At 42.2% G+C, this 15,198-nt stretch overlaps 1 pseudogene; it reads left to right on the top strand.

Moving 5' to 3' along the window:
* The first annotated feature begins 318 nt into the window (after window positions 1–318).
* On the top strand, window positions 319–693 carry LOC127192107 (60S ribosomal protein L31-like; annotated as a pseudogene).
* The last annotated feature ends 14,505 nt before the right edge of the window (window positions 694–15,198 follow it).

The raw sequence follows: 15,198 nt of genomic DNA, 5'->3' as shown, positions 1-15,198 counted from the left end.
ACTGAATGTGCTCCAAGTCAAATATCACACACTGAGCTTTTTTTTTCATAGTCAGAGCTTGTGGTCACATGACAGTGCCAGAAATCACTCATCCTTATGATAAGGCTACTGTTGATGCAAGGGTTTGTATCTCTGCCCACTACTGTGTTTCATTGACATAAATGCCACGGTTTTGTTTGTATGTTTGTCATGTTTTTACCAGCAGTGTCCTGTTTTCATTACCATGGCTTTTTAGTGCAACTTAAAGTCAAGTAGATGTAACCTCTAGCATTATTCTTTTCATTAAGGATTGCTTTGGCTGAGCTTTAACCCAACAGAATGGCTCCCGCAAAGAAGGGTGACAAGAAGAAAGGCCGTTCTGCCATCAATGAGGTGGTGACCTGAGAGTACACCGTCAACATTCACAAGCACATCCATGGAGTGGGCTTCAAGAAGCATGCTCCTCGGGCACTCAAAGAAATTCGGAAACTTGCCATGAAGGAGATGGGGACTCCAGATGTGTGCATAGACACCAGGCTCAACAAAGCTGTCTGGGCCAAAGTAATAAGGAATGTTCCATATTGCATCTGAGTACGCTTGTCCAGAAAGTGTAATGAAGATGAGGACACACCCAACAAGCTCTTCACATTGGTAACTTAAGTGCCTGTTACCACATTCAAGAATCTATAGATGGTCAATGTGGATGAGAACTAACGTGCTGATTGTCAAATAAAGTTAGAGAACTGCTAAAAAAAGAAAAAAAAAAAAGATTGCTTTGGCTTTGGAATTTTTGTGGAATACTTCATTGAATGTATAAATTATTTCTATTAAGTCATAAACTAAGATAAAAATATTAATTATACCAACTTATGAACATGGGAGAATTTTCCATCTTTGAATGTCTTCTTCAATTTCTTTTTCAATGTTTTTGAAGTTTTTTATTATCTTTCAGGTCTTTGCTTATGTTTTGTGGTGGTTTGTATAAAAATATATGAACTTATACTTGGTTCCTGGTACATGAAACTGAATACTATGTATTTCAGAATTAGGTGTGATAACACATGTAAATCCAGGGTGTGTGTTAAGGAAGGACTGGGCTCTATGGTTTGGACCTAGGTACAGCTCAAGGCTTTGATTTTCTCACTGGGTCGACAGGCCATGCCCAGTGCAACAGCACATGGGTGCACAAGGCATTGCACTCCTGAGACCACTCCTGATGTGACCACAGACACCCAGAGACCCAAGCAGCCACTAAGATGAGAAAGTAAGTGGTGGAGAGATGGGAGAGCAGGAGAAGCAGAAGGATGTATTAGTGAAGAGAGACAGACTGGAAACTTGAGGGTAGTTCCTCACTGATGTGAGTAGCCAGTGATGCCACCTAAGGCTATGGTGAGGGCCTGGCCTTTGCTGCCACCAAGGGCCATGTCTGGGTTCATGTCCCTTGCAGCATCAGGGTCCAGTCACCATCAAAGTTAATGTCCCCAATCTGGGCTGCCAACTAGGGCTATGCTCATTTCTGAGGGATGTCTCATTTCTTTCCTGGGCATCTTGGAAAAACTGGCCCCAAAGGTGTAAGAACAGGAGAATTGGCCCCACACCTCACCCAGGAAATAAAGTAGAGCTGGCCCTCATTGTGGAACTTGCAGGTGAGCTGGCCCCAAGGGTGAGAGCATGGGAGTAGATGTGAACACTCATCTATTGTATGGTGGCATAGGTGAAGAAGATATGCCCTGAGGTACCTTTCCCCTTGCCACCTGAAGCAAGTTGGAGAGCTGACTCTGAGGTCATGAGAAGAGGAAAAGTTGTCCCTGCCTCTCCCAGGCTGAAACACTCAAGAGATCAGGCCCTGCATTTTGCTTGGGCAGCACTGTAGGGACGACCCTGGTGCTGGGACTGCAGGTAAGCCTACCCTAGGGTGTGAGTATGAGATAGCTGGCCCTGAAACTTGTCTGCCAGGATGAGGGCAGATGGGAGGGGAAGAGATGCCCTTCCCTTTTGTCCTGACTTGCACCAGGGAGGAGAGCTGGCCACAGGGTCAAGAGAGTGAGAGAACAGGCTCTGTCCCTCAAAGGGTGAGGCACTTTGGAGAGCAGGCCATGTTCCAAGACTGGGTAGCACAGTAGAGATGGCCTTAGTGGCCCAGATATGGGTAAACCAGACCCAAGGGCATGAGTGATGGAGAGATGATCTCACCCCTAGACTGCCATGTGCTGGCAGGAGTAAGATATAGATGCCCTCCCTTCTCCCTTGCCCCTTGCCAGTTGTGGCAGGCAGAAGACCTGGCCTTAGGGTCATGAGAGTGAGAGACGTGATTCTGCCTCTCACTGGCTGCAGCACTTGGGAGAGCAGACCCTGTACCTCACCTGGGCCCACTGAGAATTCAGTACTGATAGCACAGAAGGAGCCAGAGACTTTGAACCGAACGAATGATTCATTGCAATCAACATTTGCAAGTAAAGAAGTACAGACAAAAGGGCATACTGTGGGGTACACTGTGACACTCTACAGCTTCTCCAATGAGACATTTTGCTTACCTATATTTATTTTTATTCTTTTTTTTTCTTTTGGAGGAATATGGCAAGGGCAGAGGGCAGATATGAAGAGATGGGGGATAAGAGGGACTGGGGTGTGTGATGTGACAGTCACAAAAAAAAAAAAAAAAATCAATGAGTTAAAAAAAAGGAAAGAAAGAAAAAGTGTAAAAAAAAAAAAAAAGACCCATAATGTATCTTCATTAGGATTAGACTGTGTTCAATAAGCCTTCATATCATTGCTGTTGTACTTTAAATGGTAAATAAAATAAGAACCATTAGCATTATCTACTTAGAAGTGTAGTGCTGATGGCAGGGGTGGAAAGCCTGGCAAGGTATTCCTTTTTCCTCATTTCAAAACTGAGATTTTTGACATCAACCCTTTTAGCTATAGATCCACACCAAATTGTCTTTACAGTAGCCAAGGGATGCTATGTTCAGAACTAAGATGTGAGCATTCCAGATTAATTCCATATCTTGGATATGGAGACAAGAGATGCAAAGAGCATGGGACTAGGAGTACTTCTTTAAAGTTCTGTTCCTGTGGTCACGTGTCCAGGACGTAGAGGGTAGGGCTACCAGATCAAATAGCTGGCCTAGTTTTACTGTTTTGAGGAAGTCCTGTTCTAGTGTACAATGACTGCCATAGTTTATATGCCCATCAACAGAGCATGAGTACTCTCCATTCATTATTACTCACATCAGAAGATAGTCACTGTAATTTGGCTGAGGTGATATCTCTCACTAGGCACTATAGCCAAGATACATTTATCAACCGACATTTTCATCCACAGAGAAATTCATAAGAAAATATGGAAACACAACATGACATTGAAATACCAATACAGAGAGACCCTGAGGACGTTGTTAAATAAAATAAGTCAAACACAGAAAGACAGACACTTTGATCTCACCCATATGTGAAAGATAAAATTTGATCTCACAGAAGGCTGAGGAGGTTAAGAGGAAGACAGATGAGACAAGTTGGTGAATGGATACAATGTTATAATTAGACAGGAGAAAGCTGTTCTGGTACTCTATTACACAATTGGGTAACTATAGATAGCTATGATGTATTTCTATCAGCAGTATATTTCTAAATCGTCAGAAGAGGGAACTGGGAGTGTGCTGACTACAGGAAAAGAATGACATATGTTCATGATGATGGATTTTATTTCAGTGCCATTGATTTATAATTACGTGATATAGAAACATATGAAAAGTCACATGTGATTCAGTGCAAAGACAAAAGAAGATAGCACGCTGTCCTGCTCATGCAGGGGCACCTGCAGACTGCCTTTCCCTTCTTTGTATTTGTGGTGGAATCATGTGCCTTGCCGACCTGCAGCAGGTCCTCAGTGGGTGACATGAGCATTCTCCTCAGCACTGTTGAGAGACTTTGCCTCCCTATCAGTGTCTTCTCTCACATCCCCCTCACCTCCTGTTTTAATCTTTTTATGTTCCCCTCCAAGAGCTTATTTTGGGCTCCTTTTACACCTTTCTGCTATTGACTGTGCTTAAATTTATTTTTTCTACTTTTTTTTTTTTTTTGCTACATTTAAAATTGCCCTCAAACTTTAACACTTCCAGACAGACATATCTAATTAACATGCATCGACGATAGGATTATGCTTGGTTTTATTTTATGCCTATTTATAGAAAAATTGGAGGGAGAAAATATTCCAAACTTGTAGTTTATTCATTCAAGAAAATTAAATAAAAACAGCTATTACTTTGGGAGATTGGAGCCCCAAGGGGGGAAAAAAACCCTTAAATAACATCTTATTGGAAGGCATGATGTTCAGTTTGTGCATCTTACTGGGAGCTAAAACATGAACTCGATATGGCATTAACCTATGTTAATAAAATCAATAGCACTTCACATAAAATGTATTCAACCCAATGCTATATTATCCCCTTTACTTTTATTACTTTATTTTAATCTTCCTGTGCTTCTCTGTCATTAAAGCACATTTGTTACCATGGCAACGATGGCATAAGAGATGCAGCAGGGACAGGGCACTACTTGTGCTGATAAAAGAGGGCAAAAGAGATGAAATAATTAAAGCAGCAATCTCCAGTGATCCTTTCTGTAAATGATGTGCCCATTTCACTCAATTGTCTGAGAAATAAGTTTCAATTAGTCCACTATTGTTTGGTACTCTTACTGCTGGAAGAGGTATCTCCAAGTGTTTTGTTTTTTATTTTCTGTGATATTTTCATTGTAACATTTTCTTTTTCCTGATGGTGTTCTGAAGGAGCATCCCTTAGGCTGGGACCTATGGTTTCCCTCTTTCACTTAAGCAAGTGCTAAAATACTGTAGGTAAAAGATGGTCGTATGGATGTTTTGGCACAGGAAACGTTGCCCTACATTTCCTGTAGATGTTACAGTCAGCATTCTAGGCCCTGTTTCTCCTTCTAGAACCTCATCAGAGCTGCCAGAGCCTGCCTGTACTCTTGTACACTGTGTACCATGATTACTACCCCACCTTTCTCAACTTCAGGGGATATAAAAGGTATCAGAGTGATAGCACTTTGAATGTGTGTAGCTGTTTATACTTACTCTATGAAAGCATCAAGCATTAGTCCAGTCACTTCTCCATTCTGTAGTGTTTTTTGTTCTACAGCCTTACCTCTTAAAACTTTCCCCTACTTTAATGGTTGCCTTGGAGAATAGATATCATTTTATTGCTGAGTCATGGTCAAACCTTCTAGTAGAAACACCATGTTATAAGAAGTGAGAAATGGACCCCTATTGAAGGTTCTTTGAAGATATGTTGTGAGTTTCCAAAAGGCAAACAACGATATTAGGTAGCACTTTACCCATTTTCCTTATACTCCACAAATATGTCTTAGTCCTCTCAGATCATTTCTTGGACACTTGACTTCAGATGTGAGAGAGAGAGAGAGAGAGAGAGAGAGAGAGAGAGAGAGAGAGAGAGAGAGAGAGAGAGGGAGAGAGAGAGAGAATGGGGGTGTGTGTGTGCAGGTATACCCGCATGTCATGCATAGAAAACCCACAGGAAACTAAGTTTGGAGAAGTGATCGGTACATTATGGATGGTGAAGGCAAATGACTGTGCCAATCTAAAAAGCACCACAGAGGAGGCAATATTACTTCTTACAAAGCATCACCTTCTCATCTGGAAAAGTGTTCTTATATGTCCAAGAGAAGTAAGGGAACTATTACACTTTCTATAGCAGAAAATTCACAAAGGGCTAGTAGCAACTTGCATATATGAACATGTGCACTCACATAAATATAGTGAGCTAGCAAAAAAAGGTGCCTCCTGGCCTCATGCATGAAGCTTGAGTGTCTACTATTGGAGTCCTAACACAATATTCTCTCTATGCCTTATGGTATTACCAACACTCTGAAGTTCTCTTTCAGCCCTTTGCTTTCATTCCCATGATAGCTCTTTGCTGCGGCATTCTGACCAAGAGTGCCATGGCAGGGCTTGCTCTAGTATTACAAGAAGAAAGGAATCTTCATAATTCCTTGAGCTTTCCATTCTCTCTACACAGCCAAGATCCCTGAAACAAATCAGAAAAAATGGATCCCTAAAACAAGCTGTTCAGACAAGGGTAGCCATGGAGTTTGGCCCCATTCTCAGTCAACCTTGGTTTCTGGGCTAACACGATGGCATAATCTCTGGCTTTGCAAAGGGGAAGACTCACTAAACAGTTGAGGTAAGCAGTGTGATTTGAATTGTTCTGATTGCAAAACAGGAGCTCTCATATTCTCTTTCACACAACACTAATGTGTTTGCATTGCCATGATCCTCTTTGGTCTTTGGAGCTATTCATGGAAGAAGGGTACATGGACAGAGGGCAGCTAGCTGTTTCCTGTAGGAATCAGGTCGGTATGGGGGTGGGTTATCCTCTTGCAGGGGCTGAAGGTCTGCTCACTGTCCTTGTTTCTGACTGTTATTATTTATTTTTTAGTACAAGAGGAGTCTGAAAGGCACAGTGTATTACATTTTCCTCCTAAGATGCCACAGAAAGATTTGGGGTGTAGTGTACAGTGTATGGAACATACCCTCATGTTTCTAGCCTTTGGTACCACAAGCAAGCTTTCACAAATGATCAATTTTGATTGTTTGAAGCAGAGAGAACTGCTTAGTTGGTCTCTATGGTAACAATGTACACAGAGTTTCCTAGGAGACAATTGCATGTGTGACAGAATTAGAATTTCCTTACTACTAAGAAGGAAAAATAAAATTTCCTTCCACACTAAGCCATGATCAGAATGCTTGAGTTCAGATTTGTTTACACTAACATTATTTATTACTGAAAAAGATTCAATATTCTAAGAAATAAACCTATAATGTCTCATGGGGAAAAAACAGCTAAATCTTGACATATTAAAATTATCTGAAAAAAAAAAAAGCAATGTCAAAGGTGAGGCTCTGGATCTCATTTATTATGTTTTCTAGGGCAGCTTGGTTCAGTGAATTGGTTCCTAGTAAACATTGGATATTAGTTTCATTTAATGTCATTTCCTTTAAGATGCAACTATGATTGCTGTTGAGTTGAAAAACAGAGCATACAAGTACAGCTCAAACATGCCATTTATCTCACAACCTAGTGATCAGACAACTGATACTAAAGCAGGAGGCTGACAGTGTTCTGGGGTTAGGTAGTGGGCAAATGACAAATATTTCTGACCAAAGAGTATTTCTTGATTTTAATCAAAAGAGAAATTGGCTCACAGGCTCTTCCACAAGAAATCTATTCGTTGTTCCTCCTTGAGGCAGAGTCACCCTGTGATAATATATAGAGAGAAAGGTAGATGGACTTGTGGTCAGATACAAAGAATGCATAATGGCCTAGGAAAGATAGCTCTGTTATTCAGCACAGTCTTAGAGGTATCCAAGGCTTCTTCAAGGACACAGAGTAGTTGACCTCTGCCTTCTGAGAGGTCAAATTCAAGTAAGAAAAGTCACAACCACTGCAGAATGGTGGCTACACAGAGACATGTTCTGAGCATTGTGAGGTTCAGAGAAGGACTGATGAATTTTGTTCAGAGGAAGTTTGAGAGTGATGCATAGATTATGAAGGAAAAGGATGAAGGAAGCCCTCAAATAGCCCTCATATTTGAATTGACGTCAAAGAAGAATTTTACACAAGCTCCAAAAGTGGTCACAGCAATGGGTTAAAGAAAGGCCCATGGCCCCATGATGTTGGGCATGTTATCTTTGCACCCATGCTGCGGAAACCCATGTTAGATACTTTAACTCTTTGATTTTCATTTCTTGGATCAGAACATGCATTCTATGAGAAGAAGTTTTTGTGCCAATCATCTTTGCCTGCAAGCTAAAATGTATTTTTATGTATTAAATAAAACACATATATTCCCTTCTGTGGTGGGGAAGAGCGGAGAAATGTTGGCCAAGGGTTACATAATTTCTGTCACACAATATTTTCACTGCTCTAGAGGAAGTAGGCCCTAGGAGAATAAAGCAGAAAATGGTGTGGAGTAAAGTCTCATTCAATAGCCAACTTTAATCAGAGCATCAGACAATTTATACTTGGAGAGTTATGATGAGTCACACGAGTTAAGTGTACAATCACAAGGGTAAAATGCGCACGCAGGCAAGCCACGTGAGTCAAAAGCATGTTTTTCATTCAAGCATACAAACAAATGACAACGTCCAATTGTAATGAGTAATATAAAGTAAATTCTTTCCGATCAACTATACCTGGGAAACTGAGGTCACAAACCTTTTATCTTTTTTTTTTTCTCAAAAACACTCAGAAATCTCCTCACAGGACTCCATTTTTGGACCAGGTTCCAACATCTGCTCCCTTTTACTTTTCAGATGCAGGATATCCAGAGTGGCTTTGATTTGAGATGTTGTAAATAAATCTAATTGTGCTTTGATGGATTGTGTGTAACATTCTGCCATTAAGAACAGGGATCCATGCTATGTTCAGTACCATGGGTCAGAAAAATGTAGAGAATAGATTGAAGAAAGCCCCATGTGGTTAGTAGTTCTGGGCTTCTACAAGATAATGTAAGCACGTTTTTGGCCTTTAACAGGAACACAAATATTAGGATATCTAATGCCAACGGGGAGTGGTTCAAATCCCAAGGAAAACTTAAATGCAGTCCCTCCTCCTGATGAACGAATGAGTTCATTACAGTTGGAATGTCCATCCCTAAGCCCTGAGTCACTAGTAAGAATAACAGGAGCCGGATCCATCTAATCTACAAGTTGAAATAAAGGAGGATGAGGAATGTATGACCAATAAACATGCTCAGAGGCACTCACCACAGATACACAGATCAAAGCAGACAGCATCACCAGAAAGATTCTCGGGTGATGTAAAGCTATGAAATACCTTTCCCCTTCATTCGTAGGACCTTAACTTGGTCTTAGGTAGGCAGACTTGACTTCTAATGATAAGGATGTTAACTTCTTTGCACTTTTGTCCGGGTGAGTATCTAGACCATGAATCCCTCCTATGCCATTAGATGAGCCATCAACTAAATAAATATTTTCGGTGAAACCGGAGACAGCTGTACAATTCTTGTAGTCAAAAGTTCAGTTCCTATAAGAAAATCTCATTGCTTAGCAGCTGGAAAATGATTTGCAATTTTTCTATAATAATCTGCAAATGAAATTTGAAAGTCCACAGAGTTCTGTAATTCTCTTAAAAACTGTCAGTTAAGAGTAATATAAGACAGCAAGGAGGGATCCAAGATGGCGGCGAGCAGTGTGGACCGCGTTTGGAGGCTCCAGTGAACAATTCAGGGAATTGCACAGATTTCTGAGCCAGGAACACCGAGGTCCGAACATCACGGCAGCGGGAGTGCTCCACGGTTCGGAGGGACCAGGGTGCGGAGGACCTGCGTGCCCCTGCACACGGGAGGAGCGTGGTTTTTCTCTGATCGGAGCGGCAGCGGCAGAGGCGGCAGCACCAGCGGCACCAGCAGCGGCGGCTGAGGTTTGCAGCTCATAGCCTTCCGGTGGAGGCGATTGGTGTGGTGGCTGGTGGGAATTGCTGCGGGAGAGGGGACTCGGGGCAGGATTTGGGTCGCGTGGAGCCTTTGGACCCAGATTGGACTCGGCAGACAGTTCGGCCCCAGAGTCCCGGGTATTGGCCCGGCCCAGCAAACAATTCTGCCTGAGGCACTAACTCAGCGTGGCCATAGCTCCCCTGCTGTGGCGCAGGCGTAGTTGAGCACGCTGCTCCACACTAGGCACTACCTCAGCTCAGCGGCAGCTCCCCTGCGGTGACACAGTCTGGGCGGAGCACTTGGTTTCACCACAGGCGCTAACTCAGAGCAGCCGCAGTTCTCCTGCTGTGGCGCAGGCTTGGTGACGTGCTCGGTTCCATCCTAGGCACCACCTCAGCTCAGCGGCAGCTCCCCTGCGGGGACACAGTCTGGGCGGAGCACTTGTCCCACCACTGGCGCTAACTCAGAGCAGCCACAGTTCTCCTGCTGTGGCGCAGGCTTGGTGACGTGCTCGGTTCCATCCTAGGCACCACCTCAGCTCAGCGGCAGCTCCCCTGCGGGGACACAGTCCGGGCGGAGCACTTGTTCCAACACTGGCGCTAACTCAGAGCAGCCACAGTTCTCCTGCTGTGGCGCAGGCTTGGTGACGTGCTCGGTTCCATCCTAGGCACCACCTCAGCTCAGCGGCAGCTCCCCTGCGGGGACACAGTCTGGGCGGAGCACTTGTCCCACCACTGGCGCTAACTCAGAGCAGCCGCAGTTCTCCTGCTGTGGCGCAGGCTTGGTGACGTGCGCGGTTCCATCCTAGGCACCACCTCAGCTCAGCGGCAGCTCCCCTGCGGTGACACAGTCCGGGTGGAGCACTTGTTCCACTACTGGCGCTAACTCAGAGCAGCCGCAGTTCTCCTGCTGTGGCACAGGCTGGACAGAGCTCTCGGTTCCACCAGCTCTAAGACTCTGGTTGGACACAGTGTACAGTTTGAATCCAGAATTCCTGGCTGAGATTGGTGGTCAGTTCGGGCCCTGAGTCAATAACTGACCACAGCACGCACTTTGGGCCAAAAGGCCCTAGTGGAGCTTGGTGCGTAGTCCCAGCCCAAAAATTCTGGCTGGGCCCTGTGTGCATTTTGGGCCCAAAATCCCTAGCTGAGCTTGGCAGACGGTTCTGGCCCTGAGAATCTAGCTGAGTTCTGCCCGTGGTTCGGTCCCAGTGCTCCTGGCTGGACTTGGCAGGGAACACAGAAGGCTGTGGATACCTTGGCCTGACCCAACGCTCATTCAGAGACCCAGAACAATTGCAGGATCCACAGCAGAGAGGGACTGAGGATCACTGGCTGTGAGAGACCAGAACAACAGGGCTAACCTCCTAACATCCACACCAGTGAAGCTTTGAGCTCGCAGCCTAGGGAAATCGTAAGAAAACAAGTGAATCTATCATCAGACACCCTCCATTCAACTCTGGAAGCTACCCAACAAAAACAAAGACGGCAAGATGTCTAAAGGACAACGAAAAAGCATACCCAAAAAAACCCAAAACAACATGGCGTCTCCAGTTTCCAGCTATCCCAAAGAAAACCACCCAGAGAACTCAAATACAACGGAAATACAAGAAAATGACCTCAAATCCTTAGTAATGAGGATGATAATGGAGGAAACAAATAAAATTCGTAATCAAATGCAGGAAGACGCAGACAAACAGGTGAGAGACATAAAAGAAGCACATAGAGTGGAACTGGAAAAATTGCAGGAAAATGCAAACAACCAGATGAAAGAAATAGCTAAAACGGTTCAAGCTCTGAAGACCTATAAAGAGGCAATGGAAGAAACTCAGGAATATACAAAAAATCAGATGAAAGAAATAAAAAAATCAGTTCAAGATCTGAAAATGAAAATGGATTCAATGATAAACACACAGACAGAAGAAAAACGAGAACGTGAGACCTCAGAGAAGAAGGCGAGCAACACAGAGGTGAGCTTTTCTAACAGAATCCAAGAGATGGAAGAACGAATCTCAGGGCTAGAAGATACAATCACAGATATTGAATCAACCATTAAAGAAAATGCCAAATCTGGAAAACTCCTGACACAAAACATCCAAGAAATTAAGGACACCATGAAAAGAAGAAATTTGCGGATAATAGGCATTGAAGAAAGAGAAGACATCAGACTCCAGGGCCCAGAAACTATTCTCAACAAAATCATAGAAGAAAATTTCCCCAATCTAAAGAAAGAGATGCCTATAAACATACAAGAGGCCTACAGAACACCAAATAGAATTGACCAGAAAAGAAAAACTGCCCGCCACATAATAATCAAAACACAAAACATGCAGAACAAAGAAAAAATATTAAAAGCTGCAAGGGAAAAGGGCCAAATAACATTTAATGGTAAACCTATCAGAATTACACCTGACTTCTCAGCAGAGACCATAAAAGCCAGAAGGTCCTGGACAGAGATCCTGCAAACCCTAAGAGAACACAGATGCCAGGCCAGACTACTTTACCCAGCAAAATTATCAATAACCATTGATGGAGAAAACAAAATATTCCATGACAAAAACAAATTCAAACAGTACCTAGCCACAAACCCAGCTTTACAGAAGGTACTAGAAGGAAAACTCCATCCCAAAGGGTCAAGCTACAACCAAAAACTACCCAGGAAATAGATAACTATCCCATGGCAAAAACACAACTACACAAACGCTCGACTGGAAACAACATCAAAATTAAGACTCTTAACAGTCACTGGTCATTAATATCTCTCAACATCAATGGCCTCAATTCTCCAATAAAAAGACACAGACTAACCGAATGGGTACATAAACAAGACCCAACATTCTTCTGCATCCAAGAAACACATCTCACCCATAATGAAAGGCATTACCTCAGGGTAAAAGGTTGGAAAAAAATATTCCAAGCAAATGGTCACAAGAAGCAAGCAGGTGTAGCCATTTTAGTATCGAACAAAATAGACTTTCAACCAAAATTAATCAAAAGGGATGAGGAAGGACACTTCATACTTATCAAAGGTAAAGTCAACCAAGATGACATCACAATTCTGAACATCTATGCTCCCAATACAAGGGCACCCACATATGTAAAAGATCTCCTAAAAAAGCTTAAACCACACATCGATCCCCACACAATAATAGTGGGAGACTTCAACACCCCACTCTCACTGAAGGATAAGTCATTGAAACAGAAACTAAGCCGAGAAATAACATCATTAACCAATGCCATGGGTCAAATGGATCTAACAGATATCTATAGAACCTTTCACCCAAACAAGAAAGAATACACCTTCTTCTCTGCACCCCATGGAACCTTCTCCAAAATTGATCACATCGTAGGTCACAAAGCAAGCCTCAACAGATACAAGAGGATTGAAATAATACCTTGTATCCTATCAGATCACCATGCTCTTAGGCTGCAATTCAACAACAACAGAAATAACAAAAAGCCTACACGTTTGTGGAAACTAAACAACTCTCTGCTAAATGACACCTGGGTCAGGGAAGAAATAAAGAAAGAAATCAAGGGGTTTCTGAAATTCAATGAAAATGAAGAAACAACATACCCAAATTTGTGGGATACATTGAAAGCAGTGCTAAGAGGAAAATTCATAGCACTAAGTGCCTTTAAAAGAAATTGGAAACATCGCACATAAGCATCTTAACAACACAACTGGAAGCCCTAGAAAAAAAAGAAGCAGAAACACCCAAGAGGAGTAGACGCCTGGAAATTATCAAACTCAGGGCTGAAATTAACAAATTAGAAACTAAGAAAACAGTCCAAAGAATCAACAAAACCAAAAGCTGGTTCTTTGAGAAAATCAACAAGATAGACAGACCATTAGCCAAACTAACTAAAAGGCAGAGAGACAGTATTGAAATCAACAAAATCAGAAATGAAAAGGGAGACATAACAACAGACACTGAAGAAATTCAAAGAATCATAAGATCCTACTTTGAAGGCATATACGCCACAAAATTTGAAAATCTAAGGGAAATGGACGATTTTCTTGATCAAGTTCACTTGCCAAAGTTGAATGAAGAACAGATAAACAAGTTAAATAGTCCCATTTCCCCGACAGAAATAGAAGCAATCATCGATGGTCTCCCAACCAAAAAAAGCCCAGGGCCAGATGGTTTCAGTGCAGAATTCTACCAGACCTTTAAGGGCGAGCTAATACCGATACTCTTCAAGCTACTCCAAAAGATAGAAATGGATGGAAAATTACCAAATTCATTCTATGAGGCCATAGTCTCATTGATACCTAAACCTCACAAAGACTCAACAAAGAAAGAGAATTTCAGACCAATTTCTCTTATGAACATAGATGCAAAAATACTAAATAAAATACTTGCAAAACGAATACAGGAGCACATCAAAGATATCATTCATCATGACCAAGTAGGCTTCATTCCAGGCATGCAGGGATGGTTTAATATACGGAAATCCATCAATGTAATCCATCATATAAACAAAGTGAAAATAAAAAACCACATGATTATCTCCTTGGATGCAGAGAAAGCATTTGATAAAATTCAACACCCATTCATGTTTAAAGTTTTAGAGAGATCGGGGATACAAGGCACTTTCCTCAACATAATAAAGGCTATATACAGCAAGCCAATAGCCAAAATCAAAGTAAATGGTGAGATACTCAAGGAAATTCCTCTCAAATCGGGAACAAGGCAAGGCTGCCCACTCTCTCCATATCTCTTCAATATAGTACTCGAAGTTCTAGCCAGAGCAATAAGACAACAAAAGGAGATCAAGGGGATCCAAATGGGAAAGGAGGAAGTCAAATTATCCCTCTTTGCAGATGATATGATAGTGTACATAAGTGACCCTCAAAACTCCACCAGAGAACTCCTAAAGCTGATAAACACCTTCAGCAAATTGGCTGGATACAAAATTAACTCAAAAAAGTCTGTAGCCTTCCTATACACAAATGACAAGCTTGCAGAGGAAGAAATTAGGAAAACCACACCCTTCACATTAGCCACAAGCAATATAAAATATCTAGGAGTTACCCTAACTAAGCAAGTGAAGGACTTGTATGAAAAAAATTTCAAAACTCTGAAGAAAGAGATTGAAGATGACCTGAGAAGATGGCGTGATCTTCCTTGCTCATGGATCGGGAGAATTAACATAGTAAAAATGGCCATCCTACCAAAAGCAATCTATAGATTCAATGCAATCCCTATCAAAATAACTACACAATTTTTTAAAGACATTGAAAGTTCAATTCTGAACTTCATATGGAAAAACAAAAAACCCAGAATAGCTAAAACAATCTTGTACAATAAAAGATGCTCCGGAGGAATCTCCATACCTGATCTCAAACTGTACTATAAAGCAATAGTACTTAAAACAGCATGGTACTGGCACAGCAACAGGCTGGTTGATCAGTGGAATCGAATCGAAGACCCAGATATGAATCCACACACATATGGTCACTTGATTTTTGACAAAGAAGCCAAATCCATTCAATGGAAAAAGGATAGCATCTTCAACAAATGGTGCTGGTCTAACTGGAGGTCTATGTGTAAAAAAATGAAACTGGACCCATATTTGTCACCTTGCACAAAACTCAAATCCAAGTGGATTAAAGACCTCAACATAAAACCAGAGACACTAACTCACTTAGAAGAAAAAGTGGGAAAGAGCCTGGAACATATTGGCACAGGAGACAACTTCCTGAACAGAACACCAACGG

This window comes from Acomys russatus, chromosome 7 (assembly GCF_903995435.1).
Source record: "Acomys russatus chromosome 7, mAcoRus1.1, whole genome shotgun sequence".
Taxonomy (NCBI): domain Eukaryota; kingdom Metazoa; phylum Chordata; class Mammalia; order Rodentia; family Muridae; genus Acomys; species Acomys russatus.
This window is presented reverse-complemented; position numbering and strand designations above follow the sequence as displayed.